At 38.1% G+C, this 16763-nt stretch overlaps 1 long non-coding RNA gene across 1 annotated transcript in view; it reads left to right on the top strand.

Annotated features, from left to right (window-relative positions):
- LOC145538884 (uncharacterized) overlaps positions 1-16763 on the top strand; it is a 50796-nt gene that overhangs the window by 4658 nt on the left and 29375 nt on the right. The window contains exon 2 of the long non-coding RNA XR_014077309.1: positions 1924-2005. This is a non-coding gene — a long non-coding RNA (uncharacterized LOC145538884). The remainder of the gene's footprint in view (positions 1-1923; positions 2006-16763) is intronic.

Genomic DNA, 16763 nt, shown 5'->3' on the forward strand with positions numbered 1-16763 from the left:
CTAACAGTGTAGAAGGGTTCCTTTTTCTCCACACCCTGAATGGATAAAGAAGATGTGGTATACATATACAATGGAATATTGCTCAGCCATAAAAGAAGGAAATAATACCATTTGCAGCAAAGTAGATGAACCTAGAGATTACTATACTAAATGAAATAAGCCAGACAGAGAAATACAAATATCATATGATATCACTTATATGTGAGATCCAAAAAATGATACAAATGGACTTATTTACAAAGCAGAAATAGACTCATAGATATAAGTAACAAACTTACACTTACCAAAGGAGAAGGATAAATTAGGACTTTGGGGTTAACATATACATACTAACTATATATGACATAGAGAGCCAACAAGGACCTACTACACAGCACAGGGAACTATTCTCAAAATCTTGTAATAACCTATAAGATAAAATAATCTGAAAAAGAACATTTATTTGTAACTATATATATGTGTGTGTATATATATATACGTATATACATATGTATGTATATATATATATATGTATATACATATGTATGTATATATATATATATATAAACTGAATCACACTGCTGTATACCTGAAACTAGCACAACATTGTAAATCAACTATAATTCAATTTATGGTGGTCCAGTGACTGAGACTCCGAGGTCCCAATGCAAGGGGCCCAGGTTCGATCCCTGATCAGGGAACTAGATCCCACATGCCTCAGTTAAAGATCCCACATGCGACAGCAAAGACCAAAGATCGCATGTGCCACAGCTAAGACACAGCACAGCCACATAAATAAATACTTAAAAATGAAATAAGAAGATTGACTAGTAAAATTTTGCTGACATATAAAGGAGAAAAATCCCAGAATTAGGACAGTATCAGGTGTACTTTTATACAAATTATTTTAAGTTGAGATAAAAGTCATGTGACACAAAATCTACCATTTTAATCATTTTAAAATGTAGGTTAAACTTTTAAAAATGTTATAGCTCAGCCATTTCTTATCTTATGAAGACAAGTTAATTTTGATTAATTAGCCAGATTCACTGGCAGAATAATGAGATGAATTCCTTTATCTCAGTGATTTCCCCAACCTGGCCACATCTATCTCTCTTCTAAAATGCCACTGAACATGGCAGGAGGAAGAGCCTCTTTCTGCTGCAGGGGTTCCCTGCCAATTCAACCATGATCTCAGTATGACTTTCCACCTACAAATTACAGACTTCCTTCTTTTTCTGTAGTTAGTGAGGTTTTGAACAGAAAGAGACAGAGAAAAATTACTTAAGAACCAAGTAGAGCGTTGGAACTTGGACGCCAGCATCTAAGCTAGTGGTAAGAACACTTAGCAGAGGCTGCAAAGCCTGGGATGTCATCCCAGTGCTCCCCCTTTCTTGTGGCTCTGAGCAAATCAAGTCTCCTGTGTGAATTTCTGGTTTCTTGTTTTCCATGAAGTTTAAGTCAGCAAGCAAATATTGTGTGTCATTTATTGTCAGACATAATCCTAAGCACTGGAGATTTAAAAGGATGGGAAAATTTACGCTCGAAAATAAGTACTCTCTTCACAAGTTTGAACAGGTATGCATGCATTTGCCTAGAAGGCTACTCTTTATTTTTTTTTAATTTATTATTATTTTTTTAATTTCAAAAATATTTATTAATTAATTTAAAAATGGAGATAGTGGTTTAGTCACTAAGCTGCGTCCAACTTTTGTGACCCCCATGGTCTATAGCCCACCAGGCTCCTCTGACCATGGGATTTCTCAGGCAAGAATACTAGAGTGGTTGCCATTTCCTTCTCCAATATTAGTCAGCTTAGGTTCAGTAATGCTTCAATAACAAGTGGTCCCAAAATCTCAATGGCTTCCAGCAACAAAGATTGATTTCTAGCTCACATTACATGTCCATCATGAATCAGCTGCTGTACATTTTTTTTCACTCCAGGTCCAAGGCTGAAGAAGCAACACTTATCAGGGACATGCCACTTTCAAAGCAGAGGGAAGAGATAGAAGGCAAGGATTCTCAGGTAACAGTAAAATTCCTGTGCACAATGGCAGACCTCAATTCTACTTGTATTTCATGGCCAAGAAAAGTTATATAGTCAATCAGGTATCAATGGAATGAAGAAGTACAATCCTCTCTGAGGAAGGAACAGCAAACATTGTACATATAAAAGTATGCTCCACAGTCCACCTTCTTTTCATGGATATTCACTTCCTTTCCTTCTATATATACACACACTCTCTGAAGAGGGCTGCCTGAAAGTCCCATTCAATCATGGCATTAGTCACAAAGCCCAAGATCTCTACATGTTAATCCCTAAACCTATGGACTAAAAGTTTTCTGCTCCACATATTACTGTGAGTAAGAGCAGAAGAACTACATTAATTATCTATTTCTGCATTTATAGCAGAGACAAATAATAATGGCCCCTGTTTTACCTTAATTGAACCCTATATCCAAATAATTATGATCATAATAAGCTTGTTTTTGTTTTATGCCTGAAAGATTTGTAGTGGTTGGTAATAGAACAATAAAAGATCAGATCATAAATTGATACTTGCAGTGGAGTGTTGTCATTAACAACACCATCACCAAAAAAAAAAAAACAACTCACTAAGATACATGACATTGTCTTTTGAACTGAGATGTTAGATAAGAACTGGAAGATCCTCAGGGCTACTCTTTAAAAATATAATTACTAAGCAAAAATAAACAAATGGGACCTAGTTAAACTTAAAAGGTTTTGCACAACGAAGGATACTATAAGCAAGGTCAAGAAACAGCCTTCAGAATGGGAGAAAATAATAGCAAATGAAGCAACTGACAAAGAATTAATCTCAAAAACATATAAGCAGCTCATGCAGCTCAATACCAGAAAAATAAATGACCCAATCAAAAAATGGGCCAAAAAACAGACATTTCTCCAAAGAAGACATACAGATGGCTAACAAACACATGAAAAGATGCTCAGCATCACTCATTATCAGAAAAATGAAAATCAGAACCACAATGAGGTACCATCTCATGCCGGTCAGAATGGCTGCTATCAAAAAGTCTACAAACAATAAATGCTGGAGAGGGTGCAGAGAAAAGGGAACCCTCTTACACTGTTGATGGGAATGCAAACTAGTACAGTGACTATGGAGAATAGTGTGGAGATTCCTTAAAAAACTGGAAATAGAACTGCCATATAACCCAGCAATCCCACTGCTGGGCATACACACCGAGGAAACCAGAATTGAAAGAGACACGTGTACCCCAATGTTCATCACAGCACTGTTCACAATAGCCGGGACATGGAAGCAACCTAGATTTCTATCAGCAGACGGATGAATAAGAAAGCTGTGGTACATATACACAATGGAATATTATTCAGCTATTAAAAAGAACGCATTTGAATCAGGTCTAATGAGGAGGATGAAACTGGAGCCTATTATACAGAGTGAAGTAAGTCGGAAAGAAAAACACCAATACAGTATATTAATGCATATATATGGAATTTAGAAAGATGATAACAATGACCCTATATGCGAGACAGCAGAAGAGACACAGATATAAAGAACAGACTTTTGGACTCTGTGGGAGAAGGCTAGATGGAATGATTTGAGAGAATAACACTGAAACCTGTACATTACCATATGTGAACTAGATCACCATTCAAGTTTGATGCATGAAACAGGGCACTCAAAGCTGGTGCACTGGGACAACCAAGAAGGATGGGGTGGGGAGGGAGGTGGGAGAGGGGTTCAGGGTTGGGGATACGTGTACAGCTATGGCTGATTCATGTCAATGTATGGCAAAAGCCACCACAATGTTATAATTAGCCTCCAATTAAAATAAATAAATTAATTTAAAAATACAATTACTTATTGGAAGGAAGTTCAAGCTGTTATTTTTGACTTAATGAAAATCACTTCAATCAAATGGATTTTCTCATAGGAAGATCTTTCAATTCTTATTTTAGAAAAATGTAATTCAGTTTTAAACTTATATTTTATATAATTGACATTTACACAGTTTAACAGGTTAAAATCTATAATTCAATTATTTTAAGTATATTCACAAAGTTGTGTAACCATCACCAAATTCAATATTCAGTTCAGTTCAGTTCAGTCGCTCAGTCGTGTCCGACTCTTTGCAACCCCATGAATCGCAGCACACCAGGCCTCCCTGTCCATCACCAACTCCTGGAGTCCACCCAAACCCATGTCCATCGAGTCGGTGATGCCATCCAACCATCTCATCCTCTGTCATCCCCTTCTCCTCCTGCCCTCAATCCTTCCCAGCATTAAGGTCTTTTCCAATGAGTCAACTCTTCGTATGAGGTGGCCAAAGTATTGGAGTTTCAGCTTCAACATCAGTCCTTCCAATGAACACCCAGAACTGATCTCCTTTAGGATGGACTGGTTTGATCTTCTTACAGTCCAAGGGACTCTCAAGAGTCTTCTCCAACACCACAGTTCAAAAGCATCAACTCTTGGGCACTCAGCTTTCTTTACCGTCCAACTCTCACATCCATACATGACCACTGGAAAAACCATAGCCTTGACTAGACGGACCTTTGTTGGCAAAGTAATGTCTCTGCTTTTAAATATGCTATCTAGGTTGGTCATAACCTTCCTTCCGAGGAGTAAGCGTCTTTTAATTTCATGGCTGCAGTCACCATCAGCAGTGATTTTGGAGCCCAAAAAAAATAGTCTGACACTGTTTCCACTGTTTCCCCATCTATTTCCCATGAAGTGATGGGACCAGATGCCATGATCTTAGTTTTCTGAATGTTGAGCTTTAAGCCAACTTTTTCACTCTCCTCTTTCACTTTCATCAAGAGGCTCTCTAGTTCTTTTTCACTTTCTGCCATAAGGGTGGTGTCATCTGCATATCTGAGGTTATTGATATTTCTCCCGGCAATCTTGATTCCAGCTTGTGTTTCTTCCAGCCCAGCGTTTCTCATGATGTACTCCACATAGAAGTTAAATAAGCAGGGTGACAATATACAGCCTTGACATACTCCTTTTCCTATTTGGAATCACTCTGTTGTTCCATGTCCAGTTCTAACTGTTGCTTCCTGACCTGCATACAGGTTTATCAATAGGCAGGTCAGGTGGTCTGATATTCCCATCTCTTTCAGAATTTTCCACAGTTTATTGTGATCCACACAGTCAAAGGCTTTGGGCAAATTCCTAGTATCACTTATTGAGAAGATGTTTTTTTCTCCATTGTATATTATTGCCTTCTTTGTCAAAGATAAGTTGCCCATTAGTGAGTGGGTTTATATTGGGCTTTTCTATCTTGTTCCATTGGTCTATATTTTTGGTTTTGTGCCAGTACCATACTGCCTTGATGACTGTAGCTTTGTAGTATAGTCTAAAACCTGGAAGTTGATTCCTCCAGCTCCATTATTCTTTCTTAAGATTGCTTTGGCTATTTGGGGTCTTTTGTGTTTCCATGCGAATTGTGAAATTTTTTGTTCTAGTTCTGTGAAAAATGCCACTGGTAATTTGGTAAGGATTGCCTTGAATCTGTAGGTAGCTTTGGTAGTATAGTCATTTTCACAATATTGATTCTTCCAAATTCAGGAACATGGAATATCTCTCCATCTGTTTATGTCATCTTTCATTTCTTTCATAAGTGTCTTATAATTTTCTGTATATAGGTCTTTTGTCTCTTAAGATAGGTTTATTCCTAGACATTTTATTCTTTTTGTTGCTATGATAACTGGGATTGATTCCTCAATTTCTCTTTCTAATTTTTTCATTGCTAATGTATAGGAATACAAGTGATTTCTGTATATTGGTTTTATATCCTGTGACTTTACTAAATTAACTTATTAGCTCTAGTAATTTTCTGATAAGTATCTTTAGGGTTTTCTATGTATAGCATCACGTAATCTGCAAACAGTGAGGGGTTTACTTCTTTTCCAATCTAGGCTCCTTTTATTTCTTTTTTTTCTCTGATTGCCACGGCTAGGACTTCCAAAACTTTGTTGACTAATAGTGGTGAGAATGGGCACCCTTGTCTTGTCTCTGATCTTTGAGGAAATGCTTTCGGTTTTTCACCATTGAAAATGTTTGCTGTGGTTTTGCAGTATATGGCCTTTATCATGTTGAGGTAGGTTCCTTCTATGCCCATATTTTAAAGATTTTTTTTTTAATCATAAAATTGATGCTGAATTTTGTCAAAAGCTTTTTCTGCATCTATTGAGATTCTCATATGGTTTTTTGTTTCAATTTGTTAATATAGTATATCACATTGATTGGTTTTCATATATTGAAGAATATTATGTGAACTTCCTTATGTTTTACTCTCATTAACTAACATTAGTCCTTATGAACCTACTCACCCCTGACCCAGACAAATAATTGTTGTGCCCTCTTCGACATTTGTGCTGGAGATTATATATACATCTATCTCAGACAGTAGAAAATTAAACTTATAAAATTGACACTTTCTAAAAAATCACTGGTATTTTTCTTTTAGTGAAGCAGTACTCAAGTGAATTTTGTTTCTTTAAGTCTATATGTGGTCTTAGGGAGATGGTGAGTGATTTGTGGAGGAAATTAAGTTAAATATAAAAGTAAATAACTTGAAAAATATAATATTTTTAAAAATCTTCTAATATAAAGTATTAAGCATATTGGTATGAAATCCTATTAAATATTATTACCCTTCCCAGTGGCACTAGTGATGAAGAACCTACCTACCAATGCAGGAGACGTGAGAAATGCAGGTTCTATCCCTGGGTCAGAAAGATCCCCTGGAGGAGGGCATGGGAATCACTCCAATATTCTTGCCTAGAGAACTCCATGGACAGAGGAGCCTGGTGGGCTATGGTCCATAGGCTCACAAAGAGTCAGACACAACTGGAGTGACTTAGCCTACACTCCCCCTGGGAATCATAATCTACTTTAATTTTACCTAGAAAAAATATTCTTAGAAACAAAGAATAGAAACTATTTTTTCTGATCCAAAATATGTTTCAGTTTCATGAATGGACATTTCCTTCTTGCCCATACATCTCTTTCATTGATAATGCTTGAAAATCTTGACTGATTAGAATTTTAAGTTTTGATCTGGCATTGAAGTTGTCACTTTGAAACTCAATTAAGAATGAAAAATTGTCATTCTTTTCATTCATACAAATGGGAAATAGGTATGTGAAGACATACGGATGGTACGTGAAGATACACATGAAAAGATGTTCTACACTACTGATCATCAGGGACATGCAAATCCAACCACAATGAGATACTACCCTGCACCTGTTAGAATGTTATTATCAAAAAGGCTAGAAATAACAAGTGTTGGTGAAAACATAGTGAAAAGGGAACACTTCTGTGCTGTTAGTGGGCAGTAAATTGGCATAACCACTATGGAAAACAGTAAGGAGATTTCTCCAAACATTGAAAATAGAACTACCATATCATTCAGTAATTCTACTTCTCAGTATTTGTCTAAAGAAAATAAAAGCACAAACTCGAAAAGATATCTGCACCCCCTTGTTCTTTGCAACATTATTTACAATAGCCAAGATAAGGAAATGACCTAAGTGTCGACTGATTAATGAACAGATAAAAGATATGTGGCATATATACACAGTGGAATATTATTTAGCCATATAAGTGAATTAAAACCTTCCATTTGTGAAAACATAGATAGACCTCGAGAACATAATGCTAAGTGAAATAAGGCAGAGAAAGACAAATACCATATGATCTCACTTAAATGTGGAATCTAATATATATATTAGATTTATACACACACACATATATATAGGTATGCAGAGAACAGAGTGGTGGTTTCTGAGGTAGGAGGTGGGAGGGTAAGAGAAATGAACGAGCTGTTTTTGTCTTTTTTTGTTGTTTTAATAAACTTTATTTTTAAAGTTAAAAATGAAAAGTTTTCAAATTAATGTATCTCTTATAACTATTAATACAGTTTGTTGTAAAATTTGTTGCCATACAGAAACTGAAGAAAGGAATGACTGATTGAAATTATCTACATTCTTTGCTTTTGAGTATGTGGGTCCTCAAGGCTCCCTGCTTTCTAAATGGTGGCTCTTTGATTTGAGTCAAAGACAAAATAGATGTCCAGGAATGACAGGGGGCTACTAGACAGGCGGGGTTAAATGAAGACAGGATTTATAAATAGAAATGGCTCAAGAAAGAACTCTGATTTTCCAAAGAAAATATATATCTAATGTGTGTGTGTGTAATTGCTCAGTCATGTCTGATCTTCTGTGGCCCTTTGACTGTAGCCTGCCAGGCTCTTTTCCATGGGATTCTTCAGGCAAGAATACTGGAGTGGGTTGCCATGCCCTTCTCCAGAGTATCTTCTCAACCCAGGAATCGAATCTGCAACTCATGTGTCTCCTGCACTGCAGGCAGATTCTTTACCCACTGAGCCATAGAAGCTTTAATAAAAGGGGTAAAATACGAAAGACACCCAAGTTACAATTCTGGAGGCAACTAAAACTTTGCTTGATGTGGTTTTAGTCATTTGTCTGCATACATATAAATGTGTGATTATTTATGTTTTTTATTACTTGATTATAGGATTAGATAGCATGTCAGGAAATGCTTTTTATCTTTCTATTGACTCTGTAATGCATGGACCATGAGTTATAACCAATCCCTGATGATATGCCATTAATTGTTTCCAGAGGTTTGCTATTATTAACTGCCTTGCTATAACGATCCCTGTTTGTACATCTTTGATCCTTAATGGATCTTTCTGGGATAAATTCCTACAAACTGACTTAGTCAGAGGAGGTGCAGTTTTATCTATGATGCTTTTTGCTTAATTGCACTCTAGAGAGATGTGATTCTGATAATATTATACTTCCACCTTGTACAGCTGGTACTCAGCACAGGATTGGGTGGAGCCAAAGTCTAGCACACACTCTGCTTAATGATGCCTTTATACCAGGTAATGCGAGAGGTGGAAAGCTTCTCATTTTAATTTCTAATTCATATCATTTTAACTAAAGAGAGTGAATGTAATTTTATAGGTTCATTGATTATTAATATTTACTTCTTTGGGGAAGTGTCTATTCATTACATGTCACAGTATTTTCACCAGGTGCTAATTTTTGTGTGGATTTATAAAAAGTTTTTGTAGATTATAAACCTTATTTCTGTCTATGTTCACCAGTTATGTTGTAAATGTTTCCTCCCATTTATTCTTTGTCTTTCAGCTTTCTATGTTCCATTTATTTATGTATCCATACCAAAATAATATTTCAGTTTTTTATATAGAAAATTTACCTTTTGTTTCTAGCTTTAATGCTTTTGTTATCTTCAAATATATAAAAATATTCACATGTTTTTGCATTTAAATCTTTAGAATCCATTATAATCCATGTGAAGTTTATTTAGCCATAAGGAGTGAAATAGATATTCAATCTCTTTCCCCAAATGGTTAGTCAGTTCATTCAACAGTCCATCTTTTCAAAGATTAGTAATTAAGTTTTATCAAATACTGAATTGCTAAATACTTGGATCTATTTCTGGTCTTTCTGTTCTGTTTCATTTATCTGTCTAATATGCTAGGACATTACTTCTTTAATTGCTTTACCTTTGTAATTTTGCTTCATTCTGGTTCTTTTTCAAGATTTGAAAATGTCTTCTTTGCCAGCAAAAGCCCTTCCCCCAACATGATAGGATGTTTGCTTTTATTGTCAGTAAGCTGGGAAAACACACATGCGTGTGCATTCTTAGATCACAGATTCTCTGATTCAGTTTTGAGGAGCTAAAGGAGGAAAACAGAGGGAAGTTTTTCTCCATGGTTATTAAGTGGAAAAGCGAGTCTGGTGTAGTGATACACCACATTTCTCTAACAGTGGTCTACACTGAGTGTTAAATTTTTCTGATATTTCTGGTGACTTGCAGCAGAGCGAACTGCTAAAAAACAAGTGTAGGTCACTCTACACTTTGTTGTTTTTTCACACATGCAGCTGGACATATTTTTATTTAATATAAATTTATTGAACTATAATTTATGCTATAGAATATGTTTATGTTAATTTATAATTTAGAGGCTGACGGTTGTTGACAACGGTTTCTTTTACGACTGGTGTAACTAGACAGTCCCCCTTTCAGTATATGTTTGATGTTATGGAGAGAATCCTTAACAGAAAGTATACATTGGACAACATTTCTGTTACATAAAACAGACATACAAACTACACAGAACCTAAGAACTTAAAAATTTCTGCTATTATTTCTTCTACAGTTAAGAGGACTATAGTTTGTAAGGTGATATGTAGACACATTTCCTACTCTAATTTTCTGTATTAAAGAAGGTAAATGTTAGAATATGGCTGGGACCATTGAGGATTTGGAAGGAACTGTGTCTGTGGTCACAATCAGAGGATGGGCATCTAGAGACAGCAGGGAGCAGAGGAGCTGTCAGTGTCCTACATTCCAGCCATGTGGAGTTCTCAGCCACGGAGGGCATCCACTTCAGTAACATGGAAGGTGTGGGTTGGAGTGACCCAAAATAGGTCCTCCATTCTCCTTGTCAGAGGCTACACTGAGAACTGAAAACATCTTGAGCAACCAGAGCATTAGAATAACTCATGATTGGTGAGAAGCTAATGATGGCTCCATCAGGACTGGACCGTCCTCTGCTGTCCACCTGGTTTTAGTGTCCTTATAGTACAGGGTCATCTCAGAGGAGAAGCAGGACTAGAGCTTCCTGGGGGTGCTGTCTGAGCAGCTTGTGGAGGGAAGTGGGTATGAAATGCAGGGGAGAGCAGGTTGGGAAGGTAGCTAGCTGGCTACTGAACTTGGGTGAGTGGGCATCAAGTGAGCAGTCATCAGCTAGACTCATATACACACCTGAAATCAGAGGCTGCAGGCTGATCCTCCAGGGACTGGACTCTCAGACCCTGGTGAGCTCTCGGAGACTCTCTGCACCTGGGAGGAAGATCCTTAACCAGTGGTTGTGTGAGCTTCTGCTTATTGGCTCAATCCACAACCCCCTGCCTGGAACCTGCAGAGGGTGCTGTCTGAACAAACCCTGACTCAGGGAACAACACTGTAAATTTAGGAATGTTTTGTCATCACGGGGAAATGTTTTTACATTTTTTAACAGCTCTTTTCATTCATTTTTTGTCTTTGAGGCATTTTATAAAAAGTAAAAGTTAAAGACGCTGTGAACAATGGTCAGAGATTGGTAGACTGCAACATCTGACCAGATTTGGCCAGTGGCCTCTTTTGTATACACCCTCCCACACCAAGGCTGGTTTTTACAGTTTTAAAGGACTGTTTAAAAGGTGTTTAAAAACTCACACAAGAATTAAACACTGGACTGCAGCCCAGTCCCTCCCCTATCTCCCCCATCACACAGTTGTTCTCCTGTTCGGTGGAGTTTTTATTGCCGCCTAGGCCATCCTGTTTTCCTCTCTTTTGCAAGAAAATACAGGTACAAACTACCCCTCCAATCAGGAGTCCCCGAGATGGGCTGCCTTTTGGTTTGCAGAAGCTGCCAGTGGGTTCCAGTGTGTTGTGTTACGATATCAATGATTTTTTAAATTATATTGTTGTTCTTGTTTTTTTATATTGTATACTTAAAAGGCAGTATCTTTTGTACTGTAAATTTGCAAGAAAAGGTGCATAATGTACTTTTGTTTTTCCTTCTGTTGGAGTGTACTATGTATAGTCTGTGTGCTTCTCCTGATGAAAATAAACTTTCTCTTTATATAAAAAAAAAAGAACAACTAAACACTGTTGACTATGCCTCAGAGATTCCTTGTGGCCTGGGCATATTTTCTAACATTAAAACCTAACATTTGTACTCTCTGGCTCTCTGTAACAAGTGTGTGGACCTGTGACATGCTGCTGCTGCTGCTGCTGCTGCTGCTGCTGCTGCTGCTAAGTGGCTTCAGTCGTGTCCGACTCTGTGCGACCCTATAGACGGTAGCCCACCAGGCTCCCCCATCCCCGGGATTGTCCAGACAAGAACAATGGAGTGGGTTTCCATTTCCTTCTCCTCTATGATGTAGATAATCTGAATTATTCAAAGAATTTATTAAGTAAGAGTATTGTGGTCCTTCTGTACAGTGCATGGATTCCTTACACTAAGTCAGAGACAGGCAGCCTAGTGCATTGTCGGAGAGAACACATTAAGTAAGTTTGGGTACTATGTGCTCAGTCGTTCAATCACATCTGACTCTTTGTGACCCCATGGACTGTAGCCTGCCAGGCTCCACTGTCCATGGGATTTCCCAGGCAAGAGTCCCTGATTGGGCTGCCATTTCCTCCTCCAGGAGATTTCCCCAACCTAGGGATCAAACCTGTGTGTACTGCATCTCCTGCATTGGCAGGTGGGTTCTTTACCCTACTGAGTCACCTGGGAAGCCCTAAGTAGGTCTAAGAGATGGAAACTATTTAACCGAAAGTTAGGTTTTACTTTGAAAAGCACATTCAAGTCATTGGGATTGACTAGCTAGCTGTTCTGACCTGGTTTACCCTGGTCATAGTCAGGAAAAAGAAAAAAGGGTCTCATCACCCACAGAACACACCGAGGCTGCTTCTAGTCACAAGTCTGCTGACTCCTGCCTTCTTCCATGTGACCTTTGCAAGGACCTGATCACCCCCTACACTACCCCACCGACCCACAGCTCTCCAGAAGCCAGAGGTTATGTCTAGGCTTATACTAAATCTTGTATTAAATATGAAATATTTGTCTTAAGCTTTCCCACTCTTGCTCTTTTACATATAATAATGAAATGTGATGGTAGTGGTTTAGTCACTAAGTTGTGTCCTACTCTTGCACCCTCATGGGGGTAATCCTGCCAGGCTTCTCTGTCCATGGGATTTCCCAGGCAACAATACTGGAGTGGGTTGCCATTTCTTTCTCCTGGGGATCTTCCCGACCCAGGGACTGAACCCATGCCTCCTGTATTGCAGGTGGATTCTTTACCACTGAGCCACCAGGGAAGCCCAATGATGAAAGGAAGAGAGCACAAAAATATGAAAGGAAAAAAGAAAGTTCTGCTACCTTTCATTGAAGTTCTATGCAAACTTTTAAAAAGAATGATTCTGTTCAAAAAATTAGGATGCATACTGATTTACATAAAAGTATCAGGTTCAAATGTTTTTGTATCCATTTGTGGTGCTCACTCTAAATTCTTTTTAAAATTTATAAAGATTGTAACTGTTCTGAATATCTTCATTTTACTTTATGGATGGCAATGAGAAAGCAGTGTTGATTTGTTTAACTTTGGGAATCTTGAATAAAGATCCTGATTTAATCACACGTTAAAATATTAAAAATGTATTATTACTGAATTCAGAAAACAAATTTGACTCAGAGAAACATACTAATAAATGGAAATCTATCCTCTACTTTTTTTTTTTTTTTAAAGAAAAAGACTTTCAATTTTGGAATAATTTTAGATTACAGAAAAGTTGCAAAAAAGCTACAGAGAGTTGCCATGTACCCTTCTCCCAACTTCCCCAGCATTAACATCTTATATAGCCATGAAGCATTCATCAAAACAGAAGGATTACCATTGGTGCAATATTGGTGCAATGTTGTTAGCTAAACTGAAGATTTTATCCTACTGCACTAGCTTTCCTGTTTCAGGATCCATACCAAGGTTCAAGGCTGCGGTCAGTGCCCTTTTGGGTTTAAACTCCCCTAAGACAATATCACGTTCAGGCTTAGGTGTTTAATGAAAAGACTGGACTTTCTACTTTTGAAGATTCCTTTAAGATATGATTTCCTTCATTCTGTAATGTAAAAACCAATGAGAGAAAGAGATAAAAAAAAACTCCTATACTTACAAGTGCTTTTAAATAACAAAAATTTGTAGATAGATGCCATACTGACAGAAAGAAAAACCCTTAGTAATTTTTCTTAGAAAGTCAAAACTCTCATAATTATTGATAGAAAATTCTTCCTAAACTCCAAATTAAATTCTTTCTGTGGCAATCTAATTCAGCAGAAACAACAGAGTTTATCATTGTCATCATTAAAGGTAGAATCAACAGTTGTTTGGTTTAACTCATCATGAGAATCAGGTTCCTGGTGGGAAGTTTGCGGGCCATCAGAGAAAAAGCAAGTCAAGAACCACAGAACAGTTTCCTTGCTGTGGCAGGACAGACAGAAGAGCTCCCTCTGACAGGGCTGCTGGCTTTGCCAGGACACCCCTTCTTTTCACCAAGTGAGTGTGGGGTAAGACCCCAGAGGCTGGTGTTCCCCCAGCCACCCTGGCTTCACTGAGTCTCTTGTCACAGCTGTCAGCATTTCTACTTTAGAACAGTCTCGGCTGAGTGAATAGTTGCATCAGGGTTTGTTTAGTTTCCGATGACTAGAAATCAAAGTCAGGAGCAAAACACCTAAAACGTTGCCAAACCCCCCCCCACCCCCCACCCCTACCCCCCCGAAAACCTGTCAGAAAAAGTGGCAGTTACACCACAGGGAGCGTATCAGCTTCCTCCTGCCAGCTGAGGCTTCACACTGAACATGTGCTTTTGTATTTAAAATTGTTTCCCTTTTTCTTGGTTTGAAGAAACCACATGTTCTTGTGTTTCCAGAAAACACCATTCTGTCAATGACCTTGGGGAGAGACAGTTGAATTCACTTGTATTCCATCAGGATGTTGGTTCTGCTTCCAGGAAAATCGCCAGTGTGCCAGGTCAAGAGAGGGAAAGGCAGCTCCATCTCTGCCTCCAAATGATTCTCCCAGGGCCAGCCTTGGCTGTGCTGGAGACACCCCTTCCCTGGGGGAACTCAGAGAGCCCTACACACCAGGAGCAGGCTTGTGTTGGAAGATTTGTGCTTCTACTTAGTACGTGATCACCTCTGAACTCTGTCCAGTGGCAGGAACTCTGCATCTGAGCATGTGTGCCTACAGTGTTGCCCCTTAGAAACTTGACTCTGCTCTGGGGACTGTTTGATGCATCCATAAAGGCAGCCATTTTGTTCCTAGGTTCCTGCATGTAGGATTAGAGCAGTCCAGATTCTCTCTCTTCCATCTTTGGAGAACCCAATTTGTATAAAGTTCTTTCTCACATTGTTCAACACTTTTTCTTCCTAATATATCTCCTTTTGGTGTTAAGGCTGCCTTCTGGAACTAAGATTTATTCTTTTATTGTCACAAAAGTCTAGTTTGGACATGTCACCAGTGTAGTCAAGTGCATAGACTCTGGGCTTCTCTGGCTTGGACCTCTAGTACTGTGTTGAATAGAAGTGGTAAGAGTGTCTTCCTGGTATGAGGGGGAAAATATTCAGTTTTTTTACTGTTGATTATTATGTTGACCATGGGCTTTTCATACAAGGCCTTTGTTGAGATCATTTCCTTCTGTTCGTAGTGTGTCAAGAGTTTTTATCATGAAAGGATGCTAAATCTTGTCAACTACTTTTTCTGCATTTGTAAATTTGATTATGTGATTTTCTTATTCTTCATTTTGTTAATGCAATGTATCACATCTATTGATTTGCCTATATTGAACCATCCTTGAATCTCAGAGATAAATCCCACATGATCGTAGTGTATGATACTTCTTATGTGCTATTGAATTCAGTCTGCTAGTATTTTACTGAGGACTTTTACATCTATAGTCATCAGGGATATCGGTCTATAGTTTTGTTTTCTTGCGGTATGTTTTCCTAGTTTTGATAACAGGTAATACTGGCTTCATAAAATGAATTAGGAAGTGTTTCATCCTCTGCAAGTTTTTGGAAGAGTTTAAGAAAGAATAGCATTAAATCTTTGAAAGTTTGGTAAAATTCACCAGTGAAGACATCTGGCCCTGGGCTTTTCTTTACTGGGAAGTTTTTAATTATTGATTCAATCTCTTTACTCCTTATTTGTAGGTACCATAACTTCTTTATCCATTCATCTGTCATTGGGCATCTAGGTTGCTTCCATGTCCTGCAATAGTGATGCAATGAACATTGGAGTACTTGTGTCTTTTTGAGTTATGGCCTTCTCAGCGTATATGCCCAGTAGTAGGATAGTTTGGCCATATAGTAGTTTTATTCCTAGTCTTTTAAAGAATCTCCATACTGTTCACAATGGAAGCAAGGTCCAATGCGGTAAAGAGCAATATTGCATAGGAACCTAGAAAAACAAGACCAGGAGCTGACTGTGGCTCAGATCATGAATTCCTTATTGCAAATTCAGACTAAAATTGAAGAAAGTAGGGAAAACCACTAGACCATTCAGGTATGACCTAAATCAAATCCCCTATGATTATACAGTGGAAGTGACAAGTAGATTTAAGGGGGTAGATCTGATAGACAGAGTGCCTGAAGAACTATGGACGGAGGTTCGTGACATTGTACAGGAGACAAGGATCGAGACCATCCCCAAGAAAAAGAAATGCAAAAAAGCAAAATGGCTGTCTGAGGAGGCCTTAGAAATAGCTGTGAAAAGAAGAGAAGCAGAAAGCAAAGGAGAAAAGGAAAGATATATCCATTTGAATGCAGAGTTCCAAAGAATAGCAAGGAGAGATAAGAAAGCCTTCCTCAGCAATCAATGCAAAGAAATAGAGGAAAACAATAGAACAGGAAAGACTAGTTATCTCTTCAAGAATTAGAGATACCAAGGAAACATTTCATGCAAAGATGGTCTCAATAAAGGACAGAAATGGTATGGACATAACAGAAGCAGAAGATATTGAAAAGAGGTGGCAAAAATACACAGAAGAACTATACAAAAAAGATCTTCACAACCCAGATAATCACGATAGTGTGATCACTCACCTAGAACCAGACATCCTGGAATGTGAAGTCGAGTGGGCCCTAGGAAGCATCTCTACGAACAAAGC

Source organism: Giraffa tippelskirchi, chromosome 1, assembly GCF_054371585.1.
Source record: "Giraffa tippelskirchi isolate mGirTip1 chromosome 1, T2T-mGirTip1v1.2.pri, whole genome shotgun sequence".
In the NCBI taxonomy this organism is placed as follows: Eukaryota; Metazoa; Chordata; class Mammalia; order Artiodactyla; family Giraffidae; genus Giraffa; species Giraffa tippelskirchi.